Source organism: Mobula hypostoma, chromosome 8 (genome assembly GCF_963921235.1).
Source record: "Mobula hypostoma chromosome 8, sMobHyp1.1, whole genome shotgun sequence".
In the NCBI taxonomy this organism is placed as follows: domain Eukaryota; kingdom Metazoa; phylum Chordata; class Chondrichthyes; order Myliobatiformes; family Myliobatidae; genus Mobula; species Mobula hypostoma.
The window spans coordinates 40671058-40685462 of record NC_086104.1 but is presented as its reverse complement, the minus strand read 5'-3'; the positions used below and the strand labels follow the sequence as shown (position 1 = coordinate 40685462).

Here is a 14405-nt window from a genome sequence, read left to right as displayed (position 1 = left end):
GTCTTAGTCCTGTCTTATTTTTAACCTCCTAAAATGCATCACTTCACATTTATCTAAGTTCCATCTGCCATTCCAATTGATTTAGATCTTGTTGCAATCTTAGAAAACCTTTCAACACACCACCTGCAAACTTAGTAATCTTGTCGTGTACACTGTCATCTAAATCATTAATACATATGATAATCAACAAGAAATCTAGCACCAATCCCCTACACTAGTCACAGGCCTCCAATATGAAAAATAACCCTCCACTACCACCATCTAATTTAGTATCCAATTGGCCAACCCAACTTGGATTCAATGTGATTCTCATTTTCCATACCAGACAACCATTTCAAATCTAAACTTCCAAGTATTGAGACTAGCAGTAAATCCCTCAGCTGGAGGACCGTATTAAACATTTATATACAGTAGTTTCCTCATGCAGTGAAACATGAGATGGCATTTCAGAAGTAACTTCTCAATATCAGGGCAGATCCAATTTTTTTTAGTTAAAAAAAGAACATCATAAAGGAGGAAAGGGACATCAACAAGGAATTATTGGGTTCTGTTATCTATTGCTCCATCACTATTTATTTATAAATACATGAATAAAATCTTTCTCAATAAGATTTATAAGAAATATATTGATACCCCCAATGATCTTCAGTTGCTTCTGTATGGAATTTGCACACTCTACTGGTGATAGTGTTGGGATAAAATGGGGTTAATATAGCATTAGTACAAATGAATCGTGGTTAACTGAAGAGGCAGTTTCCATACAATGAATTGCTTGGCATTGTGGAGAAGCAGATCAACACAAGTGTGAAAAGAACAGAAGGCCCCTCCTCAAGTAAGATTTGAGGAGGCTTATGTGAAGCATAAAAACTGGAACTTAACAGCTGGACTTAATGGCTTAGAACAATAGCAAGTGTACAATTAAACTAAAAGACATGGAAAACCATTACAGAAACTAATAACCTTATCTTCTACTTAAAATCGTCAAAATATGAACTGCATCCCCATCTCTTAATTTATGCAAAACATACAAAATAAATGTAAGCTATTGTCCTTTCTAAGCCACTATATTTAAGTGTTACTCGAGTTGAGCTACTATGAAATGTTTAGCTGCACACTCACTAAGATGAGAACTGATAAAGTGAAAGTAAAAACAAATTCCAAGGTTTGCTTATATCACATGCTCACTGGGGCCTACCAGAATCTACTGCACTGAGTTTTGACAGCACATTGCAGCCAAAAAGAGTTTTGATATATCTGTAGTGATAAAAATGATATTTGCTCAGTTTGGAACAAAGATTTCTTGCCAACATACAATGGAATAAAATGGGTATGTTTTACCTTTTCTTAGGGCCCATCTACTTTTATTTAATTTCTTACCCAATAAATTCAAATGTAAAAGGCAGCAGTGCAAGCATTTATGAAAAATTATCCTATCATTGACGATCCTTGTTAATTGTCCCTGGCAGTCACCAGTGTTTGTCTGTGTGCAGAGAAGTCTTTATGTTACATATTTATTTTTAAAAAACTAGTAATTTTTTGCAAGAAAAACTTGTGATGCTGATAGTGAGGTAGGTCGGTATCAGCTTCAGAATTTTATTAATCAGCTGGTGAGATGAGCAAAGAAATGGCAAATTGAATTTAATCTTGATAAATGCAAGGTGATACACCCTGGAACAATTACTAAGAGGAGAGTATACACCATAAATGTTAGGGCCCTCGGGAGCATAGAAAAACAGTGAGACTTTGTGTGCACATTCAAGGATTCCTGAAGGTGGCAGTATAGGTAGAATGGTGATTTAATAAAATACATACTGAATGCTTGCTTTCTTTCACCACAGCACAGAACGTATGAGCATGGAGGGTACAGGACAACTTTATAAAACAATGGTGTGGCCACAGCAGGGGCTATGCATTTCTGATGATCACACTACTGGAAGGAAGAGCTCAGAGAAGATTCACCAGAATGTTGCCTGGGATGGACAGTTCCAGTTATAAGAAGAGACTGGTTAGGCTGGGTTTGTTTTCCTTGGAGTGGCAAGAGGATGAGGGAAGGAGTTGAAAAAAGGTATCCAGAATTTTGAGGGGCAAAGATAAAACAGAGAGTAGGGAACTTTCACCCTTCGTATTCAAAACTGGAAGCATAGGCTTAAGCTGTCCAGATGGAATAGGAGGAAGAATTCATTTTCATCCCGTAGAATCTTCAAAGTACGGCCTGAGTGGATATTGGAAGTGGGTGCTCTCAGAACATTCAAGAAGTTTCCAGACAAGTACTTGAATTGCCAGGCTCCAGATCAAATGCTGATAAATGGAGTTAGTATAAATTGGTACACAAGAGAGCACAGATGCTGGAATCAGGAGCAACAAACAGTCTGCTGGAGGAAATTAGTGTTCAATCAACATCTGTGGGGTAATGGAATTGGTGACATATTTGGTTGAGATCCTACATTATGATGGAGAATGGAGAGGAAAGGTAGTCAGTATAAAGCAGAGACGTGGAGAGGTGAAACTGGATTCAGTGAGTGACAGTTGAACTGAGGAGGGGGCAAAGGATAATAGGTAGATAGAGCTAAATGGGAAAGGATGTGGACTAGTGTTGGGAGACAGAAACAAGTGAACAACAAATGGAAGCAGTCAAAAGAAAAAAAAAACAGAAGATGGAAATTTTTTCACCTATAACTTTGACAATTATCCCCGTCATCCCCCTCCCACCCCCCCCCGCACACCTCAAACAAACTCTGCTTGACTTGCCAAGTTCCTCCTGTGGACTGTCTGTTCCAGTATAGATGGGTATTTAGTTAGCATGGTAGTACAAAGGGTTTGTTTCTGTGCTGTACTATGACTCTAGTTTCTCTTTTTTTTAAATGGAATGTAGATGGAAGACCCCTTTAACTGTTGTAATCATAATTGAGTTAAATTCATCATTGATCAGATTTTTTAAAAAGCTAATTGTTAATGCTACAAAGGAAGGAAGAAAACCATATGGAGACTCAAACTGTTAACTAAATTTGAAGTCGGAAACAATTTGAATAGAATGCACATCTGTGAACAGCACAGATATTTCAGTTGAGAAAGAAGAGGGAAAACTACGTATCATAATAGAGAGGGGAAATATTAAGAGGCTTTATTTTCTTTCAAAGTAGATAATTTAGCATTTGTGAATGAAATGATTCAAGAAAGGAAAAACAATCACAATTTTCAACATTTTCTAATTCTTTTTGATTATAGGTGTGGTGCTACTGTTGATTTAAAAAGGTATTTATTGGCCATTCAGTCTTTCATCAATGGGGGCAACTACTACAGAAAGATGTCCTGAGGTTCAAAATCATTTAAAAAGACACAAGTCTGACAAGGAAAATCAAAACTAATTTGTTAATGCCAGAGTGAATATTTCAGGGTGGTAACAAAACAGGATGGTACTGTTGACATGGGTGGTTGGTACAAGGACTTCACCTAAGCATTTGACAAAACTTCACTTGCAGACCAAAATTAGAAATGTAGTAACAACAGAGGATTCAAGTGAGAATGATAAGTTGCATCCATGGTTAGATCAATGGCAGGAAACAGATTAATGGTTTTGAGATAATTTGTGAATGTAAGACTATTTCCAGGAGGGGCAGGTACTCTGTTGGTCTCAGTGCTTGAACACTTACTTTTCACATTTTTTTAAAATCAATAATTTAGTTTGAAACATATTTAAGCAGTTTTCCATTCTCAAGAAGTTGGCCCAGCTGAGTGGGAGGAAGTAACTTGTTCACTTTAGAGAGGTATCAATGGACTGGCCAGTTGGGAAGAAAAGTTGCAAATTTAAAGTTAAATGTCATAATACTGCATTTTGTAAAGGGTAAGCAAAGAAAGGGAATAGCAATTAATTGCCGAAAGCCAGATTTATGGAAAGACACAAGATACACGGGCCAAATAATATATCTTAGACACAAAGAGCAGGGCGTTCATAGTTGAATCCAATCAAATATTTAAGGTATATATATACATTTTTGGTCACCACACAACCAGAAAGATGTCACAGCACTAGGGTTGATGCTAGAAAATTTTGAGGTCATTGGTAGGACTGAGAAGCATAATTGAGGAAAGAGAGAAGAGATCGATGCCTAATAAAGCAGTTTGTCGTTGAGCCGAGTAGGGGATCAGCTACACTGGATTGGATGTTATGCAATGAACCAGAGGTAATTAGGGAGCTTAAAGGTAAAAGAACATTTAGGAGGCAGTGATCACAATATGCCAGCACATCTTTTCTTGGATTCAAGTTCAACTTGAAATTTGATAGAGAGAAAGTAAAGTCTGATGTAGCAGTATTTCAGTTGAGTAAAGGAAATTACATTGGCATGAGAGGGGAATTGGCCAAAGTAAATTGGAAGGAGATGACAGCAGAGCAGCAATGGCATCAATTTCTGGGAAAAATGAAGAGGGTGTGGGATCAATGTATTCTAAAAATGAAATACTCAAATAGCACAATAGTGCAACTGTGACTGACAAAGGAAGTCTAAGATAATGTAACAGCAAAAGAGAAAACATACAACAAAGCAAAAATTAGTGGGAAGATAGCAGATTAGGAAACTTTTAAAAACCTACAAAGAGCAATGAAAAGAAGCATTATGTGAGAAAAGATGAAATATGAAAGCAAGCTAGCAAACAATATCAAAGTGGATAGTAAAAGCTTTTTCAAGTCTGTAAAAAATAAAAGAAGATGAGAGTGGATGTAGAACCGCTAGAAAATAAGGCCAGAGAAATAATAACGGGGGTAAAGGAGATGGCAGATGAACGAAATGAGTATTTTGCATCAGTCTTCTCTGTGGAAGACTCTAGACCAGATGAATTGCACCCCAGGGTTCTGAAAGAAGTAGTGGTAGAAATGGTGGAGGCATTAGTAATGATCTTTCAAAAATTATTGGACTCAAGACATGGTGTCAGAGGACTGGAAAATTGCAAATGTCACTCCACTCTTTAAGAAAGGAGGAAGGCAGCAGAAAGGAAATTATTAACCAGTTAGTCAGTGGTTGGGAAGATGTTGGAGTCAATTAATAAGGATGAGGTAATGGAGTTCTTCGTGACACAGGACAAGATAGGACAAAGTCAGCACGGTTTCCTTAAGAGAAAATCTTGCCTGACAAACCTGTTGGAATCCTTTGAGGAGATCACAAGTAGGATAGATAAAGTGGATGCAGTAGGTGTTGTATACTTGGACTATCAGAAAACCTTTGACAAGGTTCCATACATGAGACTGATTACCAAGTTAAAAGCCTATGGTATTACAGGAAAGTTACTGGCATGGTTAGAGCATTGGCAGATTGGTAGGAGGCAGTGAGTGGCAATAAAAGGATCTTTTTCTGTCCAGTGACTCGTAGTGTTCCGCAGGGTTCGGTGTTGCTGTATATCAATGACTTAGATAATGGAATAGATGGAGTTGTTGCCAAGTTTGCAGATGATACAAAGATTGGTGGAGGTGCAGGTAGTGTTGAAGAAATAGGTAGGCTGCAGAAGGACTTAGAGAGATGAGGAGAATGGGCAAGAGAGTGGCAAATGAAATACAGTGTTGGAAAATGCATGGTCATGCACTTTGGTAGTAGAAATAAATGTGCGGACTATTTTCTAAACAGGGAGAAAATCCAAAAATCTGAGAAGCAAAGGGACTTGGGAGTCCTTGTGCAGAACACCCTAAAGGTCAACTTGCAGGTTGAGTCGATGGTGAAGAAGGAAAGTGCAATATTAGCATTCATTTCAAGAGGTCTAGAATACAAGAGCACCAATGTGATGCTGAGGCTTTATTAAGCGTTGTTGAGGGCTCACCTTGAGTATTGTGAACAGTTTTGGGCTCCACATCCAAGAAAAGATGATCTGGCATTGGAGAGAGTTCAGAAGAGGTCGTGCAACAGAGACAAAATGCTGGAGGAACTCAGCAGGCCAGGCAGCATCTATGGAAAAAAAGCACAGTCGACGTTTCAAGCCGAAACCCTTCGGCAGGACTGGAGATAAAAAGCACTGAGGAGTAGGTTTGAAAGGTGGGAGAAGGGGAGAAGAAACACCAAGTAATAAGTGAAACTTGGAGGGGGAGGGATGATGCAAAGAGCTAGGAAGTTGATTGGTGAAAGAGACAGAAGGCCATGGAAGAATGAAAAAAAGGGGGAGGAGCACCAGAGGGAGGTGTTGGGCAGGCAAGGAGATAACACGAGAGAGGGAAAAGGGGATGGGAAATGGTGAGGGGGGGGCGAGGAAGGTATTACTGGAAGTTTGAGAAATCAATGTTCATGCCATCAAGTTGGAGGCTACTGAAACAGAATACAAGGTCTTGTTCTTCCAACCTAAGTGTAGCCTTATCATGATACCTTATACTGTATTCCATCTGGGTAGCCTCCAACCTGATGGCATGAACATCGATTTCTCAAACTTCCAGTAACACTATCGCACCCCCCCCCCCCCAGCCCACTTTCAAATCAAATGTGTGTGTTGCTTGGATTTCCAGCATCTGCAGATTTTCTCGTTTCAGAGGAGGTTCACAAGGATGATTCTGAGAATGAAAGGGTTGTCACGAGGAACATTTGATGGTTCTGGGTCTGTACTCGCTGGAATTTAGAAGGATGAGGGGGGATCTCATTGAAACCTTTTGAATGTTGAAAGGCCTATTCAGAGTAGATGTGGAAAGGATGTTTCCCATGGTAGGGGAGTCCAGGACGAGAGGGCACAGCCTCAGGATAGAGGGGCATCCATTTAAAACAGAGATGCTGAGAAATTTCTTTAGTCAGAGGGTGGTGAATTTGTTATTATAGGCAGCTGTGAAAACCAAGTTGTTGGGTGTATTTAAGGCAGAGCTTCATAGATTCTTGATTGAACAAAGCATCAAAGATTATGGGAAGAAGGCCAGGGAGTGGGGCTGAGGAGGCGAGAAAAGGATCAGCTATGATTGAATGGCAGAGCAGACTCGATGGGCCAAATGGTCTAATTCTGTTCCTATGACTTATGGTCCTCTGCCATTTCCTTTGAGACAGAATTACGCAAGGTTAAGCTAAATCGAAAAGATATACATTCCCCTTGTTAAAAAAAAGCCAGTAACTTGAAATAAACAGGAATTGACAAATTTTCACCCCCCCCCCCCACTCAAAGGTGACAGTTATTCTACTCTGCTCCTACACCTTATGATCTCATGAATAAAATGAACAGTTTATAGAATTTAGTACTACAAAGATCTATGTTTCCATGTCTTTGGTGATTTTAGCTTACAAGGCAAAGCAATTAATCTATGAATTTTTAACTTGAAAGAACCATTAACTTTGCAGTAACCCAGTTCTGTCAATATAACATCCACATGTACCATATTCTTAATTTCTCAGTTATATAATTTACATTTTGGACATAAATGGTATATTAGCATCAATTTGTAGTGACAGTAAGAGATAAGTTCACCCGGCTTCAATGCACTGAAAAAGAAAGTTCTGTTGCTCATTTCCCATAAATTTTACTGGCATATTCATCGAGCTAGCATAGTTGCAGAATTTTTTTTTAACAAACACTCACAAAATAATAAGAAATTTCACCTAATGTAATATAATCACGCTTTACCACCAAGGAACCAAGTAAATGCAGAAGCCAAAGTATAGACAATGAGTAAAGTGCAGAATTATAACCTGCTGATTGACTGAATAAGGTAGAGTGCTTCACAGAATGAACTTCCGACCACATATCTGTATGGTCACTATTTTCATCTCTATAACTTTGCTCAACATTAACCAGTATCATGTTGCCCAGTGCTGAAATGCTCCTTGCTAAATTCTATAAACTGGACAAATTTGGAAAAATCCTCTTCCTTGCTCAAGCTAGCTGTTCCCTTCACTTATCCTGCCTCGCGCTCATTGACCATTAATGGTGACCAAGTAACATCTTTTTAAAGTTCTCAACATGAGTTTAAAATCCAGCCTATTCATTCAAACTTTCCAAAGCCTCTAATCTCTTCTGGTCTACTAAGCATTCTAGATTTAATAAAGCCATCATTATGCCCTTTCAATTGGCATTCCCATAAACTCAAATTCTTTCCATATACATTTATGATCAAACTTTTTATCATTAGCCCAAACATGTCGATGTGTGCCTTGTCAATTTTTTTTTAAAGTGAAACATCTTGAATGTTTTGTTATATGAAAATAATGACATGTTAACTTAAATTGATGTAACTGAATTTGTTCAAACTGAGAGAACATACAACATATTGACAATGAGATAAGTTATCTATCTTTTTGGTTGTACTTAGCATGCAGAGAGAGCAAGCAAGCTTTTGGCTGCTCAGCTCCCTGCAACTGTCTGAGCCAACTCTTATCATTTTCTTCCATTCCAGAATGGATCAGCAATTTAAAAATGGAAACTCAGCAATGTGGAGATATCCAGTGTGTCTCTTTGGATGGGGCACTGGCATGCTTAATTCTTCCTTGTGTCATATTTAAGTAAACCATTTAATTCCCAACATAGCCTTAAACATAGTTAGTGCTCATGAAATTTCACATCTGTATTTTTTTTTAAACTTGTTCTATTCCAGTCCTGACATGACTGTCTTAATTTTAAATCCTTTTGGATATATTTAAATAATACATAAACCCAAATGTTCTGCAAGCAGCTTCCTACCAAGGGCTGTCTGCTCAGAAGATCCATCTTAATTTGAAGCTGGTCATTCTTTGAAAACTTCCTCTACTGAATCAGCTCTAGTCAGATTTACCATCTCATCATTAAAAGAGGTCCACCCTCCCCCATGATGCATTGGAGGTCAATACTGTCAGACACTGTTATTACCACTCAACCATCAGGCTCTTGAACCAAAGGGGATAACGTCTCTTAATTCACTTGCCACATCATTGAAATGTTCCTGCAACCTATGGACTGACTTTCAAGGATTCTTCATCCTATGTTTTTGTATATTTATTGTTTATTTATTTAATTGTTATTTCTTTCTTTTTGTATTTGCAGAGTTTGTTGTCTCCTGCACATTGGTTGAATGTTCAAGTTGGTGCGTCTTTCATTTAATCTCTTACCGTTACTATTCTATTATAGGTTCATTGAGTATGCCCGCAAGAAAATGAATCTTAGAGTTGTATCTGGTGACATATATATATATTTGATAATAAATTTACTTTGAACTTAAATTTCATGAGCAAAGAGGATATACTGTAGATTCCAATAAAAGGTATTTTAGACTGAGACTGGGTTGATCTTCTGCATGCAGTAATATTCAACACTTTGAACTAGTTTCCAGATATAAATACCAAACGCAAAAATCATAGGCACTTAAAAAAATTAACTATTGCAGCAAGACCAGAGAGCTCTTGAAGATCAATAATTATCTTGTGATTTCACAATTCAGATAAGAGGAAGGAAGGAAAGTAAAAATAAATGCTTCAGTGACCCTGCTGGGTTGTCATTTTGAGTTGAGAATGGACAGCGAGAATAGGCAGGATGAGCTGTGATGTGGTCTGTTACTTGAGCTTAGAGATGAAGTATACAGCATAGAAAGGCAGTGGTGATGGACTTATTTTTAACCTAGCAGGATGGGAACTATTCTCAATCGTAATTAACATGTTTGTGAGGCAATCTGAACAGACTGTAGCTAGAAGGTAACATTGATAACTATTGTCTATAGTGGGCTAGAGCAGCTTCACTTCATATTTCCCAGAACATGAAAGACTGACTAATTCTGCATTGTTATTCTGATTGTGTCTGTTAAACTTCAGCTGAACCATCTCAAAGAACTTGGAGGAAACAGAATCATTCATTTTAAAGCTCATACATAAAATGAAAGGCGACATAGGGGCTTAGAGTACACCACATCCGGTCCTCCTGTTCAATTTTGGACCATCTGAGATTCAGTGTTAAACTGCAAAGCAATGTTTTTCTGCTTGTTGCTTCCAAGTATAACTACTTTTTCTGAGAGGAAAAAAGGTAGATTTATTTAGTTAAATATCTGAAAGTATATTGTGACTTCACAATGCTTTCTAGCTTAAGTGTTGTGTACAATGAGCAAACACGTGCCTCAAAAAGTAAAAGATAATCCATTGGCTTGAATGAAGTTGATGTAGTCTGGTCAAAAGCTACAGTACAGACCAGGGACATTCAGCTTATTTTGTATCTGTACCAAGGTTTTGCAAGAGCAACACAAGTTTACACCTCCCCCCATCTATCTCTGGTTCCATCTGCCCTTGACCTGTGCCTCAGTGGTTCCCATCATCACCTTTATTTTTCGATTTCAGTATTAGTTGCCTTTGTATTCTTACTTATCACCCTCCCAGTTGTCTCCAACTTTACCCTCCTCACTCTTGGCTCCATCTGCCTTCACCTAGCATCCTCCTGCTTCCATCTCCTAACTCAAACCTTCCCACACCTGGCTCAACCTGCCCATCATATTTCACCCCACCTTGTTCCACCAGTCACCCCCCTGCCTGACATGCCACTCCCTCTCCTCTTTCTACTGGCTATCTCCTCTCTCTGTTCTTTGTCCTGATGCAGAGTTTTGACCTGAAACGTCAATAATTCCACCCCTAAATTGTCTTCCCTCTCCTCAAATGCTGCTCGACCTGCAGAGTTCCTCCAGTAAAACATTGCATAAAATTACACCTACTGTTTTACTCCTTCGCTATTCTGTCATACTTCATCAAGCTGTAAACGCATACCTGAAAATTCTGCATCAACACCCACAATCCCTGTGGCATGCTCCAACAAATTGTATGTATAACTTCAGTAACTAAAAAAATCACTTAATAGTTAGCCCTTTTATTGTAAATATTTCCTGAAAAATGAAATATCACTGCAAGGAAAATAGGGCTGGTGGTGGTGGGTTTGCCAGGGGGTGGGGGACATTGATGCAGATAGTGCAAAATTTAAGGAACATTTGATGACAACTTTTTTGCTCATTCATCCCAAGTTCAAAGGAATTGGAAAACTTCAGGCCATGAATGGGAGATAAACAGAACCATATGTTGGAACAAAATAAAAATACTGCAGATATAATACATTTGAATTGAGAAGAAGACATAAATACACGGCAGGCCAGGCAGCATCTACGTCATACTTTGGACCACTGATCCTTTAATCAGAATTTACGTGTTGAAATATATTAAAATAGCAATGTTCATCTGAAATACTGGGATAATATAGCTTCTTTTAAAATTATGCTTGCAACCATACTTAAAGAGTGCTACATTGCTACAACCACTTCAGTGTAGACACAGTGTTGCAACTGTAAACATAGCGACCAGAATGGGAAGACTGAATTGTCAGGAATGAGCATGCTCTGACTGGAAATTGAAAAGGAATTAAAATAATAGGGTCAACACAAGACCATAGATGCTGGAGTTGTTGATAATTCAGGTCAACTAACAATGCCAACAAATTTTTCCTCTACCCCACAGATGCTGTCCGACCAGCTCAGTTCGTCAGTTTGTTGCTTAAGGTGATAAGATTACTTTTCTTTCTAGGTTCTAGGTGACTTAGACTATGACAATAATTTTCATCTTGCCCAAAACAACGGCCCGAGGCTGCATTTGAGAACTGAATTTGGAAGTATTGAACTAATGCCATGATTAATCTACTACTATAATGGTTATATGAAATGAAGAAGATTTGTTGTTTTTACTCTTATCTATTTACTTACAAGGAACTATTTCAGCAAATTAATTTTAACTTCCTCCATGGCTGCTCCTTGCTAAAACAAGAAAGCCTGATGAGATTGGGTTTTGATGTTACAATAATCTGGAATATTCTCAAACTGAGATAATGGCAAGGTTCTCATTAAATGGTCCTGAAACACCTGCGGGAGATGAGCAGTAAATCATCCCTAATCCTGATAGCCCTACGGTAGAGTCAGTTATGAACCATTCTCACAAATTAAAAACCACCACTTGGGCAAGTAGCAATTGATCATAACTAAGCATGTTATACGTATGATTCACTACATTAAAGGTGATGTAATCATACAAGCATAATCTCAAGTAAATTATAGATTCGTTCTGTAGACAAATAAAAAAGTTGCACATACCACAGTGATAGAGCATGAATGTATATCAAGGGCAAGACTGGTTTAGCCTTCATTAGGGTTGCCTTATACTCTAAGGTACCAAATTGCTCATCTTTGTAATTGTTTGATTATCAGGCTAATACACATTAGTCATATTGCTGGAATAGCAAGAACATTATCTGGAAACAAAACTGATGAGTGTCTCACCAGAAACGTGAGATACGTTTATTCATTTCCATAACTGCTGCCTGACCTGCATTGTTCCTCCAGCATTTTGTGTGTGCTGCAACAAATATATAGTGTTGATTCTCAGTTCAACGACAATCAGAATGGCACTATCATTACAGAACTGAATTTTCTTGTCAACATTATTAAACAAAACAGTTCTTGCTTGCTAAGTTCCATTTTTAGATCGTAATTAAATGATTAATTACTTATTTTGGTAAAGAAAGAGGACAGTCTCTCAGGGACTATGCCAGTTCTCAGCAATCTCATCAATCCATTCCACCATTCATTGCTTCCTGTGGGCTTTCTACCCATTCCCTGTGATATACACAACTCTTCTTTAATTCAAGTGTTTTGCCATTTATCTGCAACAAAAGGTAATTACAGTAAACATTAACCTACCAATCCAAGCATTCTTGAGATGAGAAAGAAAACTGGAGCACCCAGTGGGAACCACATGTGTACAGTGATACTGTGTAAATTCTACACAGCCAACAATCGAGGCCAGGATTGAATCAAGGTCCTTTGAGCCAAGCCAACAGAACTAACTGCTGTACCACCCTATAAACACAGACTAGTTTTGTACTCACTTCAGTGGTCCTTCTCAGCTTTTTTAAAATAGAGATCTACGTTCTCATACCTGCAAAGTATGCATGCTGCTTCCCACCATTCCTCCTTAATGATGACACGAGCTACTAGACTTACAGAACTGGCATTGTCCTTGGACTTTCTAAGAGATTGTTTGAAACTTCATGTTGCAGCAGTGAATAACATTTCTTTTCAACTTCAGCATTTTTATAAACTTACTAATTACATCAATTGTATTGAAATGTCTCAAATCCGTTGTGATAATATCCATATCCCCACCTCCATAGAAAGTTCAAGCACCCAAAATTAGAGCCTTTGTAGTTGACTGGTCCAATTACTTACATTTTCTACAATGGCACTTTTTCCCCCAGAAATAATTCAATAAATCAGAATCAGATTTAATATCACTAGCAGATGTCGAGAAATGTGTTATTTTGCATCAGCAATACATAATAATAAAATCTATTACAGTAGTATTTTTAAAAATTAATTAAGTAGGTATGCAAAAAGAGAGGAAAAAATACTAAGGTTGTGTTCATGGCTTCATTGCCCATTCAAAAATCTGATAGCAGAGGTGATGAAGCTGTTTCTGAAAGGTTAAGTGTGTATTTTCAGGCTCCTGTACTTCCTTGATGATAGCAATGAGGAGAGAACACGTCCTGGGTGATGGAAGTCCTTAACGATGGATGCTGTCTAATTCAGGCATCACCTTTTGAAGGTGTCCACGATGCTGGGGAGGCTACAGCCCATGAGGAAGCTGGCTGAGTTTGCACTTCCTGCAGCTTTTTTCAATCCTGTGCAGTGGTGCCTCCACACAATCTGCTGATGCAACGAGTTGGAATGCTCTCTATGGTACACAAGTAGAAATTTGCAAATGTCTTTTGTGACATACCAGTTCTCCCCTAATTCCCAATTAAATAAAGCCACTGCCATGCCTCCTTTGAAATTATATCAATATGTAGGGCCCAGGATAGATCCTCAGAGACGTTGACACTCAGGAATTTGAAACTGCTCACCCTTTTCACTTCGAATCCCTCGAAGAGAACTGGTGTGTGTTTTCTCAATTTTCCCTTCCTGAATTACTTGGTCTTTCTGATGCTGAGTGTAAGGTTGTTGATGCAATACCACTAAACTAGCTGATCTACCTCACTCTTGAATGCCTCTCATCACCATCTGAAATTCTGCCAACAATATTTGTGTCATCAGCAAATTTATAGATGGTTTTTGAGCTCTGCCTAGCCACGAAATCATGGGTGTAGAGAAAGTAGAGCAGTGGGCTAAGTATGCATCCTTGAAGTGTGCCTGTATTGATTGTCTGTAAAGAGGAGATATTACTTCCAATCTGCACAGACTATGGTCTCCTGATGAAGAAGTCAAGGATTCAGTTGCAGACTGAGGTACAGTGGCCCAGGGTTTGGAACTTGTTGATTAGAACTGAGGGTATGATTGTGTTGAATGCTGAGCTGTAGTCAATAGACATAGATATTGCTACTGTCCAGGTGATTCAAACCAAGTGGACAGCCAGTGAGAATGCATCTGCTGGAGAGCTATCGTGGCAAAAAGCTCAATGCAGGGGGTCCAGGTCCTTGCT

At 38.5% G+C, this 14405-nt stretch overlaps 1 protein-coding gene across 2 annotated transcripts in view; it reads right to left on the bottom strand.

Moving 5' to 3' along the window:
- LOC134350487 (transcriptional-regulating factor 1-like) overlaps positions 1-14405 on the bottom strand; it is a 262932-nt gene that overhangs the window by 236809 nt on the left and 11718 nt on the right. The window contains exon 1 of one of the 2 annotated variants that reach the window (XM_063055708.1): positions 5803-6211. The exons of the other annotated variant lie outside the window; for it this stretch is intronic. The gene's annotated coding sequence lies outside the window, so the exon portion shown is untranslated. Of the gene's footprint in view, positions 1-5802; positions 6212-14405 lie in introns of those variants that run through there. 2 annotated transcript variants of the gene reach the window in all.